The sequence below is a fragment of the Cupressus sempervirens genome, chromosome 4 (genome assembly GCF_028749045.1).
Source record: "Cupressus sempervirens isolate cs-2001-9-10 chromosome 4, ASM2874904v1, whole genome shotgun sequence".
Taxonomy (NCBI): Eukaryota; Viridiplantae; Streptophyta; class Pinopsida; order Cupressales; family Cupressaceae; genus Cupressus; species Cupressus sempervirens.
Window position 1 is genome coordinate 382831735 of NC_143121.1, and position 17723 is coordinate 382849457.

General features: G+C 34.6%; 1 pseudogene; it reads left to right on the forward strand.

Annotated features, from left to right (window-relative positions):
* Nucleotides 1–10264: 10264 nt before the first annotated feature.
* LOC149561662 (zinc finger CCCH domain-containing protein 4-like) overlaps nucleotides 10265–17723 on the forward strand; it is a 36713-nt pseudogene continuing 29254 nt past the window's right edge.

Consider the following 17723-nt stretch of genomic DNA (forward strand, 5'->3'; position numbering starts at 1 on the left):
AAAGAGGTGGTAAGACTACATGGTCTTCCAAGGAGTATAGTTTCTGACCAAGATACTAAATTTGTGGGGTATTTCTGGAGGACATTATGGAAGAAGTTGAGAACAGACTTGAAATTCAGTTCCACGCATCACCCACAGACTGATGGCCAAACAGAAGTGGTAAATAGAAGTCTGGGCAATTTGCTGAGATGTTTAGTTGGAGATAAGCCCAAGGGCTGGGATTTGATTCTACCACAGGCAGAGTTTGCTTATAATAACTCTGTAAATAGGAGTACTGGAAAATCACCATTTCAAATTGTATATGGGAATAGCCCAAGGACTGCACCAGAATTGAGGAAGATAGAACAAGGGGAGAGAACAAGTGCTGAAGCTGAGGAATTTGCTGAACACATCAAGCGTCTACATGAGGAGGTTCAAGCACACATTATCAAGATGAATCAAGAGTATAAAGCTAGGGCTAATGCAAGGAGAAGACATAAGGAATTCCAAGTAGGGGATCTTGTCATGGTGCACTTACGAAAAGAAAGATTTCCAGTTGGTACTTACAACAAGCTGAAAATGAAGAAATTTGGCCCCTGCAAAATTTTGAAGAAACATAACTCAGGAAATGCATATGAGGTGGAGCTGCCAGATGGTATTCACATTTCTCCCATTTTCAACATTGCAGATTTGACAGAGTATCATGATGATGGTGCTGATGAGGAGCTGGTTTTAGAGCCATGTCCAATTCCTGCTTCTAAGAAGGAGGAGATAGAAGACATTATAGATCAACGTGTGGGTAGGAGTACTAGAAACAGGCAGTATGAAGAGTATTTGGTAAAATGGAAAGGACGGCCGATCGAGGACTCAACTTGGATTTCAGCAGTTGAGGTTTCCCATTTGGGATTTCCTCTACCATCCATAAAGTGACAGGGTCACTTTTCAATCTACCCTGGGTGTCTGATGCAGGAGCATCCAGAGGTATAAGGGCAATCCTGTGTCACCCAAAAAAATGTACTTAGACTTAGTTTTTGTTTTATGTCTTTACATTTTTGGATACCCATTTGGCTCAAATAAAGGTTCCAACTCTCATAGTTCAACTATCAGTGCATTTAAAAATCCCGAAAAAATAGGAGCATGCAATTTGGCCATCATTTTGGTGACCTAGAAGGTGTGACTTGGCCAGATGAAGGTAATTGAGATTTAGAGCATTCCAGAAAAAGAATTAGGTCAAAAGGCCCCACGGTTTAAAAGTTATTGCAGTTTTTTGGGTTTTGGAGACCTCCTAAGAATGCTTCAAAGTCAGGTTTGGGGCATTAAATGACCTCGAAAAGGGTCAAAAAATGGGGGACGAGCGAAGCTGTCCATATGGCTATAGAGAACTTCGAGAGCTTTCCAAAAATGTAAACGGTTCGTCAATCGGAGTTACGGTTCAAAAGTTATGCCTCCCGAAAGTTCGGCTACCATTTCTGGATTCTTCTAGAATTGCACCGACTTCTAACGCAGCTTCCGGAACCTTCTATTTTGTCGGTGGATGCCTACTAGCACTTTCTAGAATGTACTCCTAGTCCTTAACCCTCCGGGGTCTATTTAAGGAGATTTTTGGCATTGTAAAAGGCAGTTCGGATTGGAGCTTGAGAGGAGGTGCTAAAAGGAGAAATATTCTCCAGATTTATGCTATTGTAAGCCCGCATGGCATGTTTTGAGTTTATTTTCTCTGCACTGTTTGTACCAGCTTATTTTCTCAGTTAATATAATTCCCCCTTTCTATTGTGTCTATTCTGGTTGTTGGGTTGTGTCTCCATCATATTAGAATTGATGCATAATTTTAAGGATCCCAAGGCACATTGGTAAGCCAATGAAATAATTGTTTAATCTACTTGATGATAACAATGAATGAGGATCATTGATTTATTTGATTGAGCATTCAAAAAGATTAAAAACCCTAATTAGGTCACATATCAAGCAAGCCACATTATCTCTATTGATAGATGGTTCAAGAATAAATTTAAAGTTGTTGGAGGAATGACAATCAAAGAAGAGAAGAACAACTTACAAAAAAATAAGGAAAAATTAGGTGAAATCCATCACATGAAGGTGATATATCAGTATAGAGAAAATTAGATCTGAACAAGCAAAGTAAGTTGCATAATATTAGATCACTTTACTATTACTTTCTTACCATTGTAGCAAAAAATCCCCTAACATAGTGGACTTAATGGTCTTATCGTAAAATCACCTAACAAAGTGCACACTTGAAGAGTGTTGTAAAATCCTTTAACAAGGTGGAGTTTAGTAGGTGTTATTGTACTACTCCTAATAGGGCAAGTCAAAAAAAGTGATATCATTGTATGTTCTAACCAAGTACTCTTTTTTTACTATAGTAGTGAAGTATTTGTGGGTGTCATCCCCACCATAATTTTTTCTCTTACCAAGGATTTCTATGTGACCAAATGATTGTGTTATTTACATTGATTGATTATGTGATGTGTTCTTATCATAGTTATTAGATATGCTTATAATTATTCATCATTTAGTTATTAAATTTATACATACAAAGCAAGACACAAAGTTTAAAGGTTGAAATTTCTTTGAGGGTTAAAAGTTTTAGAAGTTATTGATTCACCCCCCTCAACACCTTATATTTCCCTAACTTTCTAATACTAATCAAAAGTACTTTGTTAAGAATTTTGACCTTTTTAGGTGTCTATTACATATATTTAGAACATTTTTCCTTGTTAGAGGCCTCAACCATATTAGTAGTTGTCTTAAAAAATGAGTTCAATGCTCTTACATCAATATATAATTTATACAAGTTATATTATAGATACTTTACCAATACCGATTATAGTGTTATCCTAAATATTTGATTATTCTTTGTGTTTCTCACATTTAATCATGCCTATATATCATCTTCTATACTCTAACCATCAAAACATACACATACCATCATAAAAAAAGCTCACATAACATAATCATACCATAACATACTCATATTTATTTTCATATCAAAAAGATTTTCTTTCATACCCTTTTCCTTAACTTTGTCCAAATGACCTAAATAATAAAATAAGTTACACATTTTTAATACTTGTTATCACAATATTATAAGTGAGGGAAAAAATTTAGGACATGTCCCTACATTACTAAGCTATTGAATTGTCAAGATAATTCAACACCTTAGCCAAATTTACCAATCTTTCTTGAATACTCTGCCATTGCAATAACATATTGTCTTCCAAGTATTCATCCAAAAATAATACCGAATGTCATTGTAACATTAGTAAACATAAGTACATCATGTAGACTTACTATAAGTCTACTAGGTTAAAAGATTTGGCCTTTCATCCACTTCCAGTGAAGCTCACTGAAGAAAATTGTGTGACTATTGACTATTATTTCTAAGTATACTTAGACAATTTCTTCATAATACAATACAAAAGCTTTATTTTTAACATTAGAAACCTTAATTGATAATAGTGCTTCTATTAGTGAAAAAATCTAAGTATTCACCTTATCAAAATTTCCAACAATCTCCCCTATGACATTGATCTATTGTGGCCTCACAACACATGCCTCATTTTTTACTAAAAAATAGGGATCTCCCTCTTTGATTTTAGGATAAGGGAGTATGTTCTCCAGAATTAGGAATCATCCCAAGTGCCTCAAATAATGGCCCCCCTTGTAGTTCTTGGTTAAAATCCTATTAGTTGTCGTCATTCTAGATTAGGTGGTTAGGAGGTTTATTTTTCCTCTAAAGTCCATATTTATGCACATGTGCACCATTAAAGGGTGCACTAAGTGTGAGAAAATACATCAACAACCCGAGGGGCACACATGTGGATTAGCATGCCTCATGCACCCTTAGGGGTGCATTAGATGCATACCTCAAGGGGTGTACACCTATAAATAGGCAAACCCCCTCTTTTAACTATTCATTTTGCATACGAGGTCCCTTGAGCATTGCACCTTTGTACCCTCCAAGTTGTGGTTCCTCTAAATCATCATATAAGGTAAATATTGTGTGAAAATGCACACCCTCATTACCCCATGTGCAACATGCACCCATACCAACAAGGGAAAACCAACTATATGCATGTTGCACCTAGCACAAGTGTACAACTACACCCAATTACCATTGACCCTCCAGGAAGCATACAAGGAACACCTAGAGCACATGTGCCATGTGTCTAGGTGTGTTAGTGTGCCTCTTTGGTCTTCTTGGTTTTTTGTTTGTCTTCGTCAATTTCTCACTAGTTCAGCTATGTCAATTCACATCTTTTTTAATCTTCCAAAAATGGTACAATGACATCTATCTCTTGTGTAGATTAAAATGATAACTTCATCATCATTAATGGAAGAAATGATAACACCTAACCAAAAAAACTCAAGTTTCAGGGTGCACCAAAGAAGTCTTGATTCATGGACCAACATTCAAAAGTCTGTGACACAAAATTGGGACACATAGAATGGAACACCTTCTTCGTCCTGTGCAACAAGTCACAAGTGAGGTCAGAGAGGATCCCACATCTTATGTCCATACATTCCTTAGAGTTTATTATGACATTATTCCACCATTATGTGCCAGAGGAGAAGGTACTAAAAAGCATCACTGGGGACATAGTCTTGGACATATGGCTTGATAACATTGAGAAGTTTTTCACTTACTAAACATAAAATATGATATAATAGATAGATGGTACCAAGAGTATGAACAAGAGGCAAAAGGATTGGTGTAAGAGAAATACCTTCTCACTAGGCCCCCTCCTAACAAAAGAGTTGGAAAGGTAGACATGACCTGGGGGTATATGATAGATGATATCGGCTACAATATAGTCCTTATGAGAAGAGTCATAGGGCTCCCTATGGTAAGTCATTTGTAGACATGGATGATCCACTTCATAGAGGTTGTCAAGAGGAGAGGTCCACCAATTGAATAGGTTACCATTATAAGAAACAACCTAGATGAGCAACCCATCTTAGTGATGTTAGACCCTTGATTCTACATGACTTCCTATCTTGTATATGTCTTAGTCACAAGGCCAATAGACTATGCAGGTTTAGTAAAGAGAGGGAGCATGTAGGATACTAATACATGGCCATACATAGTGTACCCCCAGTTGGTATGGAAGAAGCTCCCATTCAAGAGCCCATAATATAGATTGGTGAATGATGGTTTTGTCTTAGTTATAATATGGTTCCTTGAATGGGATAATGCAAAGAGGTTATTTGTGGAAGTTATTGCTATAGTAGCACAAGAGGGTGCTTACTTCATTTAGTTTAACACATTCACTTACATCCAGGTGGCTAGAACTCTCATATGCCCCAAGAAGATTTTATGCTATCCCTTAGATAGACTTATACTCTTAATATTTTCTAGATAGTTGGCCTCATCTTATGACAGAGTGAGGAATAAGCACAAGAAAACCTTGGTGTAGCCAATCACTATAAGGATCTTCAAGGTGAAGTAAAAAAAGATATTTCTACCTATGAAATAAAAATAGGATCAATATCCCCTGGATGACTATCTAGTGCCTCACCCCTATTTTGACAACATTGTTATGGTCCAACATTTAGTAGGAAGAGAGTTCATACCTGATGCTACTATTGAAGATCATTAGATGAACTTTGTAGATGACTATGATGTTTGAATTAGAAGCTATTATAGGATGAGTCTATTACTCACATAAAGGAACCTTATCTTGAGTATACCTTTGAAGGTATGGAACAAGGACAACTCAAATGTGTTGGATCCTGTCTACAATAAGGACTAAATCTTTGAAAGACCCATAATGAATGTTAAAATTCACTAAGAAGAAAATGATGATATACAACATTGGGAAATGCATATAATTCAATTGACAAAGGATTGGGTCAAGAAGCCTTTCCAATTGGATCCAGTTCCTAATGTACTAAATTTGCAAGCAAGTACGAGGCCTAAGAAGGGTAAAAGAACTAAGGTTATGATTTTGACATACCAAGACAAGTTCCCTGTGAGACTAGAGACTGTGTATAAGCATGAGCAGGAAGTATAATGCATTGATAGTGACATAGTGAAGGGGAAGAAGAGAAAGAAGCATATTTAGGAGGAAGAAGACCAACTAGAAGAGGCTCAAACTAAAGAAGCCCTAGCTCAAATAGAAGCATTCTCATCAATGCAAAAGAAGGCTATAACTAAAATAGTGGTGGTGGGAGTGAAAAGGAAGAAATTGAAGATGAAGAGAACTCTATCTCCTTAGATTATAGAAACCATACTTGAGATAGATGAGGAAGAGAAAGGAGAAGATATTGAATATCTTCCTTTGAATAAGAGGACCTCGTCAACAAGGGTCATGGAGAGTAAAGAAGGAGGAGTGTGGTGCAAATAGCCCCGAACACCCAAGGACAACCAATTCAAGTTGAAGAATTTATAGACATGGAAAAGAAGGGGTGGATTGAGTATGTGGAGGGAGATGAATCCAATGTCTTCGATCTCTTAGAGTTTGATTTTATGCCCATGGAGACTCATTTAGAGGGAGGGTTGATAAGAGATACTCCATGTAGAGAATTAGTGGGTTAAGATTGGAGCCAACTACCTCCACTTCCACAAGGACCTATGGGAATATCTCCTCCGCCACTTGGGAACCCATTGTCACCCACTCCTCCTCCACTAGTAAAGGAAGCCATCCCACTGCAACTACCAATTATAGAATCTAGAAGTAAGATGGTAGGGGGGATGAATTCATATATTTGAACACATATGAAATAAGAGGATGGGAAAATTGTCAAAGAGAAAGAGGAAACATCACTTTTGGAAAAGTCAGGATCGTGTCCTCTAGGGACCATAACAACTACCCCAATAATAGAGTTATAACAAATAGAAAAGACCATGAAGAGGAGTGATAGGGGAAAACGGAAAAAATTAAGGATCTTAACTCCACATCCATGTACAAGGGTGAGAAGAAAAAAGAAGAAGACAAAAATAAAAGGACAAGGACATGACAAAAGTGTTAGTACTAAAAGAAATCCCAAATCAACTAGTGAGAGAAACCTTAGCTAAAGAAACATCTCTCCAACTAACATCGTATTTGGAAATCCATTACAAGAAAATATTTGATCAGATAAGAAATGCAAGAGAAATATTATTAATCAACACAACTTCTGGATCTATCTCTACTAGCATGAAAACAAAGAGACAGAAGGAAAAGAAAAGTAATTACCTCACTTATTAGAGTTAAAGAGCTAGACTCCAAGTTGGAATATTTTGCAAGGATTAGGATGGAATTCAACAAATATCATCAAGAAGTGAGAACAAAGTATAAGCCCCTAGATTTTCTAGAAAATCAAGAAGTCACTTCCATCATCCAAAATTTGAAGGCAACACATCTATACATCATTTTGGTTGAAGGGTCACAAAACCTAAATGGTGGAAATTGAAATTTTGGGACAGACAAATTTTGATAGATTTGGTCATGTCACCTCTAAAGGTACATAGGTATGCTAGTGCAAAGATGCACCATTTTGCAAGATACATAGGTGTATTGACAACTTTGGGATCAATTGTAGTGGCATGAACAATTAATTGCTAGTTCCATTTTTGAGTGTTTCATGCATTGTAAACATGTTTTGGTAGTAGTTTAACTGATAGAAACACATAGTGGAGCCAAAGTTTGCATCTAAAGAAGTACCAGAGACTCACAAATCACCTACAATCTTCTTTTTTCTTATATTCTCCTTCTTCAGGAGTTTTCAAGTCATGTAAAGGTCCATGCACCATGTAATTGATAAAATAAAGATTGCAGATTTACTTAGCACCTAGTTAGGAGTTCGTTTGTACATAATATGCTTAAAATTAATGATTTTAGCATGCTTTTTGCAAGGAAACATACATAGATCCAAAATTTTCATTAAGGATGGGGTTCCTTATAGATACAAAGATGTAATATGTACTTAGGGCTAATATTTTGATGCAATAAAGTATGCTATTGGTGCTCTCATTTTGTGCATAGTGTTTCTTACTAGAATATGCATTTCCTTTACAAATTTTATGTTCATGAATAACAATAAAACCAAGTGTTTTATTTTTTGTTAATGCTTGTGTGATCAATTAGTTCTATTATTTTTCATTATCTAACAAATCCCTCTATTGTGATGAATTGGAGAAAAGATCACCTTAAAGTTATTACATAGCAATTTATTTCATGTACTCGCACTTTTTGTGGCTATACAATTTGATGAATTGTGAAACATCCTGCAATTTTTATTAATTCCCTTTGATGATTTTATCAATGGAGTTGAGGAAGTGTTGCTGCTAATTTCATTGGTTTCTTTGATGTAGAGAGAGTCTTGAATGACTAGGGCCAAGAGCACACCCAACTATCCAAGAACAAACTTGCAGAGTAAGCACAATGAAAGAAACACAAAAAGAACAACACCAAGGAAGAGAGAAAAAAATACTTTTATTGATTCATCAAGTTAACAACATACATACCTAGGTGTAAGGCCTCCTAAGTTATGACCAGATATAAAATACAACACAATCCAACTTCAAATTCATATTTCTAGACACATTTGCTCTGAACTCTCCAAACCTTATAAGTTCTACCTTCTTAATTCTATCCTAACTTAAGCCTAAACACCCTATTTATACTTGCCAAAATGGTTTACAAAATATTCTAGAACATTACATGAAAGAAAGGCCTACCTTAAAATAGTGAACACTCATCCCTAGACAAGATCCTATCATTAAATCCATGATCTAAATTAAATGCGAAAGTTGGCTCACACTAAGAACCAATCATGATAAACTCTGTCAAAGAAGGAACTGAGCATTGAAAAATATTAGGTTCACTTGACACATGAAGGAACATTTGGTCTAAACTAGACGACTCAATTAACATTGTTTACTCAATTAACACTGCATGTACTCAACTAATACTACATGTACTTAGATAACACTGCATGTACTCAACTAACATTGTGGGTACTTGGCTAGCACTGTGGGTGCTCGATTAACATTGTAGGTTCTTGCCTAACACTGTGGGTACTTGACTAATACTGTGTATACTGAAATAACACTACATGTACTTAGCTAATACTACAAACTTGGTGGAAATACTACCAAAATGCACAAAAGAGTAGGATTCAAGGCAACCCAGGATGCTCCTCCATCAGACAACTAGGGTTGCGAGAAATGATTCTCCTAAATCATGCAAGTGTCACAACCTAAGAAAAATTCAACTTGGATTGGGAAATCCATGTAGCATCTTCCATTGGTCTATTCTTCCACTTCACCAAATACTCATAGTAATCTTTTCCTCTTGTGCTCTTACTAACTCTCTGATCTAATACCTATTCAACCTCTTCAATATGATTCTTAAGATAATCATCTGATACAACAACTTCATCATCTGACTCAAGTTTTCATATGTATTATTTCTTAAGTTGATTCCACCTTATGTTTTGGTAGGTCTGTTCCTCCGGAGATAACTGAGATGCTCACTATGCCCACAAGGGGCATGTGTCCCCAATAAGAGCCACTGATAGAGCTCAAATTTATATCTCCATGTGTAAAATTATGTTGATGAAAGGAAATAATAATCATGAAATTATGGGATCGAGTATTGGAATAAATGATAATAGATTAGAGGCATCCAAACGTAGTTTGTAAAACTTATAACAGAGGTTAAGCTAGATATAGGGCTTTCATCTTATCAATGAGGTGGTGGTTCTTGATGAAGTTCATGAAAGATTTGTAGAGTCTGATCTCCTTCTAACATGTATAATGCAATTTAGGTTGAGAAAAAATAAGATCAGATAGTTGAACTTCTTGGAAGGAAATATGGTCATCTATCAATATTAGAATCATTTCATGATGGTTGTAATAAAATTGACATGACAGATGGTACAAAATACCTGATCTGAGATTTGGTGATGCATATTCATAACCAAGATCAAGACATAAAAAATAGTATCTTGATTTTCCTTCTAACTTATTGGACCCTGGAGTAGTAATGGTTGTTTTTGAAACATACTAGGGCTTCCCTAAGGATCTATGTTCTACATAGCAACATTGATATTGATGAAGTTACTAGAGCCATGTAGTTTTGTGATTCTTACAGAAAAGAGCATAAAAAAGATGTTTCATGGTTGGTTTGGGTTTCAAAACCTCAAGTAGATCAAAGCAAAGGAGGAACAAGTCGTAATTGTGATAGGGAAGTTTTCATATTGGTTTCATGATTGGTATATGATAGTTTTGATAAATACAAAACACCTATAATACAAAAAGAAATCATTGAGGAGAGCTATTACAAAGGATGAAAATGGATCTTCTAGTAGTGCACAAAATGAAACCACATTAACAACAAATCCATTTGCAGTTCAATTTTGGGCAGTGCATTTTCAAAGACATACATCGATTAGAATGGCTAAAGGTGGTGGCAGGTAATCAAAATTCTACAAGAAGGCACATAGTGTTGCTTCACTTACTTCTAAACTGGAGCAAGAATGGTCTTCATTTCACCATCCGGTGCAATCAACAATGCATTCTCTTGTTGAAACATATGAAGTTCTGATGGGAAATAATGCATCTTTTTAGACCAAAGTTTCTTTGCTTGTTGGAGGGACCTCCTAATTACTACAACGAATATGAGTTCTAGCATACATGTGTCCTTGGTCCTAGAAAAATGGAAGTAAACTTGAGTTTACTTTCTCTTGATCCTGAGATGGTAGGAGACATGTGCATAGATGTCCATATTGTAGAACTATATGTTGATTCAAAATATTTTAGTTTGCATCAAGTAAGAGACATGTTTACGACACTTATTAAAAGAGGTTGAATGAATGACAAGATATTTTTCCTTTTTTATTGCATCATCAATTCCATTTGATAATTCATCTTTTACTTGTTTCCCCACAAACAAAGAGAAGGAGAAGGATGTACCACCTATGAAAATGGACTTGCATGATAGAGTTTCATAACAAGTTTAGAGATGATACATAAGATGATGATGATGTTGCTGAGAGCCATCCCAGAAATTATGATGAATATTTTCCAGCACAGTTTTATAATTTATTTAATGCTTTGAATGTAATGAGTGTTTTTGTTTTTTGTAGGTATATATGTGACATATTTTGGGTAAAAAGAACTTCTGCCTAAAGATCAACACACAGGAGGAACTGCTGGAAGGCATTATGCATCCTGGAAGTTGAATGTTCAGAAGAGAAGATTCCATTAATCGTACCTGTATATTGTAGCAAAATCAACCCAATGGGCTGAGTTCATGGGAGAATATAGTGACCTTCCTATAGCAATGATATTTGTTTGAATAATGCTTTATATCCCGCTCATCCCCAGTTCAGTAAGCATGTCAAACTTATATGTAAAGGATGAAGAAATCTGCCCGTGTGTGAATGGAGATGAGGGTTGCTTGTTTGCTATTAATAATCGGGTCTAGATTCCCTATACACACCTTATCATGGTCAAGAAGTTGAGATATGATGGGTAGTGGCTGATGTCAAATGCATTCACTTCATCATTTATGTGTGGAAAATATTACTTTATCATGTTGTGTGTATTGTAAGGAGGAGGAATTTATAGTTCAAGCTTTACTCATACTGTGCGATGGCATGCCTTGTATCATACAGTTACTCTAAACTTGTGAAGGAAATTATTAATTATTGGCTTTTATTCATAATATCAAGCTATGTTACAAGCATTTTTGAGAAATCACCAATCAGTTATTTGTTATGAAAAGTTGTGACTGTTTTGGAAAAGGGCATAGTGCCTTTTCATTGTCCATAAGTATATGATTTCAAACTTAGCAAGGGACAACTTTTTAAGAAATATTTTATTTTAAAAAAAAATTTCTACACATTTTGAAGCAAGGAGGTTATCAGATCCCTTTTCTGAAAAAGATTGGAGTCGAACAAAGATCCTCTGTATTGAGGGTGCTGGATATATATTTTGATTATAGTCAGAAATCATGTTGGATAGAGCATCAAAATATTGGATGCATTCAACATGACTTTCCTGTTGTAAAATCAGTAAGAGTTTCATTTGCATTAGAGTTAAATATTATATAGTTCATCTTTTGTGAGTCATTTTATAATTCATTATCATGATAAGAAAGTTGAATTGTTCTCTATTATTTGAGCTTGATCAACAATGCAAATACAATGAAATAAAATTGTTTTCATATTTGTACCCATTCTGCTCTTTTACAGGTTAAAATATTATAGGCTAGTTCAAATACACAAAAAGAGAAATAATTCAACACATCATGATAACTAAATGGTTTACAAATATTGACTCTATTGTCCAACATTGTATGTGAAAAATGTATATTATTGACTCTATAGCCCATTTGAAATTTGGCATTGATCATTTAAATTTTTCATGTTTCTCAATTCATGTGCTGGTGACTTTTATTAGTCTATTTTCCTAAAGGATTTGATACTTACCTATTTTAATAATTCATTTTAAAATTTTATTTTCAGCAACACTCAATTCTAATAGTAAAATTTTTAAGAATAATAATTATTAATCACTATCCAGAAGGTTTCCTTGAATACTTGCCACTTGAGGAATTTATTTTTGAGTTATAATCCGCTGTAAATCATCTTGCATCTAAGTTTTTTCTATCTATGATTTGGGTGAACAAGTCTTGGTCTAGCAGAGCCAAAAGCGTAGAGGATTTGAATTGAATAGATTAATCCTATCAAGTTGGCCAAAATCAATTAGATACCCATCATCGAGCAGACAAGGCTCGTAGGTTTCTAATTAGCAATTGTGATAACCAACATATCCCTTGCCCAAAACAACCTTCAAATCAGATTTTCTACTTTAAACAATCTGTACAAAACTAAAAATTATATTCATAATGTATGGAAATAAACTCATATATTCCATGCTTATTAAAATTCCCAAGAAACTAACATTTTGTAGATTCAAATCTGCATTAAGGAGACCATTCCAAACATTTCAAAATCATTTTTTTTTTTTGGAATAAAAATCTACTCCAAGATATAATAGAACTAAGAAATTCCACGTCATGCAAAGTAAAGAAATCAAACTTTTCATATGAAGAATCAATTCTTTGAATTGATTTCATAATAGAATGCAACACAACTAATTCCTTGAATAGATATAAATCATGAGTAACCAATTCTTGAACTCAAACTGTAATGCTAGCTGATTCTTGAAATTGATTTCCTATTAAACAACCAATGGCCAAAATCCATTAAGAAACAAAATCATTTCTATCAAAAACTTTATTCATTCACATTTACAACTTCATTCTATCCATGACTATCGATGGTTAGAGGGATCAAATATTTTCAAACTTCTCACCCTCAACCACGGTTGGATTCAATTACATTCAACCTTTTATAAAGGTTTATGGACAGTTATATGGAGTTGGTTACAACTTCTATTTTATATTTGAAAAGATCAAAACTTTCTAATCGGCACATCTTTCAAAATCATAATTTTGCAAGATTGTGCATTACATTAATGACTTCATTTTGACATGGAATTTAATTCCCTTTTTTCCAACTTTGGACTTACATAAAATATGATGAATTTCATTGATCTGTTGCTGCTCCTACACTATACTCCCAGATTTTGAAAGATTTCCATGTCCCTTGGAAATGTTGTTTGGGTCACACTTCGGCTGCTCACTTTGATGTTGCAACTAACTTGGCTGCTATCCACCTTGCTTAATGCTACTTCACACCATCACCTTATTGCCATCTTACCCATTCAAGATCCTGGAAGATGCGGACCACCCTTCGCTTAGTGGTTTCTTGCTTGCACCTTCTACCCAACCTGATGGGGACACAACCCAAGCACAGAATGGACACAACAGGAAAAGGGAAATTGTATTAACTGTGAAAATAAGCTAGTACATTCAGTACAAAGAAAATAGACTTCAAAACATTCCCTAAGGGCTTACAATAGCACAAAACTGGAGATAATTTCTCCTTTTGGTACCTCCTCTCAAATTCCACTCCGAACTACCTTTTACAATGCCAAAAATGTCCTTAAATAGACCATGGAGGGTTAAGGAGTAGGAGTACATTCTAGAAAGTGCTAGTAGGCATCCACTGACCAAGTAGAAGGCTCCAGAAGTCATGTTAGAAGTTGGTGCAAATCTAGAAGAATCCAAAAATGGTAATCGAACTTCCAGGTGGCATAACTTTTGAACCATAGCTCCTATTGACGAACCGTTTACATTTTCGAAAAGCTCTCGAAGCGCTCTATAGCCCTATGGATGAGCTTTGCTCTTCCCCCATTTTTTGGCCCTTTTTGAGGTCATTTAATGCCCCTAACCTGACTTTGAAGCATTCTTAAGAGGTCTCCAAAAATTGAAAAACTGTGATAACTTTCAAACCGTGGAGCCTTTTGACCTGATTCTTTTTTTAGAATGCTCTAAATTGCTATTACATTCGTCTGGCCAATTTACACCTCCTAGTTCACCAAAATGTTGGCTCAATTACATACTCCTATTTTTTTTTACATTTACACGTATCCCAAGGTGTTCAAATACTCTATCCTAGAACATTGATAATGGAACTGTGAGAGTTGGGACCTTTATTTGACCCAAATGGGTATCCAAAAATGAAAACACATAAAACAGAAACTAAGTCTAAGTACATTTTTTTGGGTGACACAAGATTGCCCTTATACCTCTGGATGCTCCTGCATCACAATCTTATCTCGGTGGAGACAATACCAAGACCTCTGCTCATGAAATCTTCACACAAGAACATCTTTGTTCTATTGTAGCTTCAATGGATTGCTCTGGCAACTAGTTATGAATTCTACCTACCAAATCACCAGACCCTTCTTTGGCTATGATACCAATTTGATGTAATACGAGATCCAATTTTTTAAAACTTTACCCAAATCTAAATGTCATTCATTTCTATTCCATATCATTGTTGATTACTTCTATGAATAATCAAAAGAACACTATATAAATAGAGCCTTTAAATTATTCACCCCAATTAAACATTCCAATATTTAGTCGAGTTTCAACCCACTTAAAAAAATCAACTATTTTTAGTCAAATTGTTATCCAAACCTTTGTCAAAAAAATAAAAAACTTACCCATAAAATTTGGTCCCCAAACTCATTATGAATATCATAATTTTTCTGTTTTAAATCTGCACTACCTTTTCTTACACAAACCAATGTTATAAATCCAATACCCCATTAAGATGTGTCCAAAAAAAAAAAAATCTGCACTTCAAATCTCTTAAAAACCTTTTAAAAGTCTGCTCTATGAAAACCCATTCCATGTACACATTAACATTTGATTTCTTTGGCTAGAATAAATATGCAATTTTAAATAATTCAACCCATGAACTAATGAGTAAAGAATCCATCCCTTGGACCAATTAAAATGCATACTTTGATTTCTATACCAAACTGATTTCCGGCCCACTTCTAATCTAAAAATTATTTAAATGCATATAGCGAATGGGAATTGGTTTCCATGCTCTAAAAATAGAGTTTTTATCCCTTGCCCAAAACAACCTTCAAATCAGATTTTCTACTTTAAGCAATTTGTACAAAACTGAAAATTATATTCATAAGGTTTATGGAAATAAACTCATATATTCCATGGCTATTAAATATTCCCAAGAACCTAACATTTTGTAGATTCAAATCTGCATTAAGGAGACCATTCCAAACATTTCAAAAATAGATTTATTTTTGGCAACAAAAATCTACTCCAAGATATAATAGAACTGAGAAATTCCATGTCACACAAAATAAAGAAATCAAACTTTTCATATGAAGAATCAATTCTTTGAATCAAGTTCATAATAGAATGCGACATAATTAATTCCTCGAATAGATATAAATCATGAGTAACCAATTCTTGAACTCAAACTATAATGCCAACTGATTCTTGAAATTGATTTCCTATTAAACAACCAATGGCCAAAATCCATTAAGAAACAAAATCATTTCTATCAAAAACCTTCTTCATTCACATTTACAACTTCATTCTATCCATGACTATTGATAGTTAGAGGGATCAAATATTTTCAGACTTCTCACCCTCGACTGTGATTGGATTCAATTACATTCAACCTTTTATAAAGGTTTATGGGCAGTTATATGGAGTTGGTTACAACTTCCATTTTACATTTGAAAAGATTAAAACTTTATAATCGACACATCTTGCAAAATCATAATTTTGCAAGATTGCCCATTACATTAATGACTTCATTTTGACATGGAATTTAATTCCATTTTTCCCAACTTTGGACTTAATAAAATATGATGAGTTTCATTGATCTGCTAGTGCTTCTACACCATACTCCCAAATTTTGAAAGATTTCCATGTCCCTTGAAAATTTTGTTTGGGTCATGCTTTGACTGCTCACTCTGATGTTGCAACTGACTTGGCTACTATCCACCTTGCTTAATGCTACTTCACACCATCACCCTATTGCCATCTTACACACCTAGATCTTGGAAGATGTGGACCACCCTTCACTTAGTGGTTTCTTGCTTGCACCTTCTACCTAGCCTTATCTCAGTGGAGACAATACAAAGACCTTTGCTCATGAGATCTTCACACAAGACGATCTTTGTTCTACTATAGCTTTGATGGATCGCTCTAGCAACTAGTTACAAATTCTACCCACCAAATCACCAGACTTTTTCCTAGCTCTGATACCAATTTGATGTAATACAAGATCCAATTTTTCAAAACTTTACCCAAATATAAATGTCATTCATTTATATTCCATATCATTGTTGATTACTTCTATGAATAATCAAAAGAACACTATATAAATAGAGCCTTTAAATCATCCATCCCAATTAAGTATTCCAATATTTAGTCAAGTTTCAGCTATTGGAAATATAAGAGTAACTAAGAGGGGAGGGATGAATCAGTTACTACTAAAATAAATCCCAGATCCTTTAGATGTCAGTATAAACTACAATCTGAAAACTAAATACTGTTGATGTTCAATAAACATACAAAATGTTGTAACTCAGTAATTACTAAATGTGCCTAGTAAGTGCTTAACATACAAACTTTAGATATTATCTATGATTACCATAACTTAGTTTCAAACACATAAACGAAAATAGCATGAACACTTTTGACACTAGAATTTAATATGGAAATCCAATTTGGGAAAAACTACCAATTGCAACTAGTTACTATTTTTCACTCTTCTAAAGTGAACCCTGTTAGGAGCCAACCCTGTTAAAGGTTACAAAACACACTGTTAGGTGTGACCCTGTTAAAGGATTTAATCACCCTGTTAAGAGTGGCATTGTTAGAGGTCTTTAGATAATTCAATAGAACTGCCACTTGTTTAGAGGATTCACAAATGGCTATTAAGCCAACTTTGTTAAGAGATTTAGATCACTACTACAATGGTTAAAGAGTAACAATGAATTGAACCAATTGAGATGCAATTGAATTATTGATTACAGATCTTTATTCTGGCTTGTATTTAATCCTTTCTGATCAAATATAGCTTTTCTATTCCACAAGGATATTCTTCTTATCCTTCAAATTTGCTTCCTCTCTTAATCCTTTTAATTTGATCATGGCAGGTTACACACTTTAAAAACACAACTTGATCTTATACTTATACCTTTCATATTGTCAAGTTGGCTCAAATAAAACTTAGAATAATTAATATTTATCACCTCGATTGGCTAGAACCAATAGATAAATTAATTGAGTAAAATATGCCAAAATAAGAAAATCCTTCGTCAACCAACC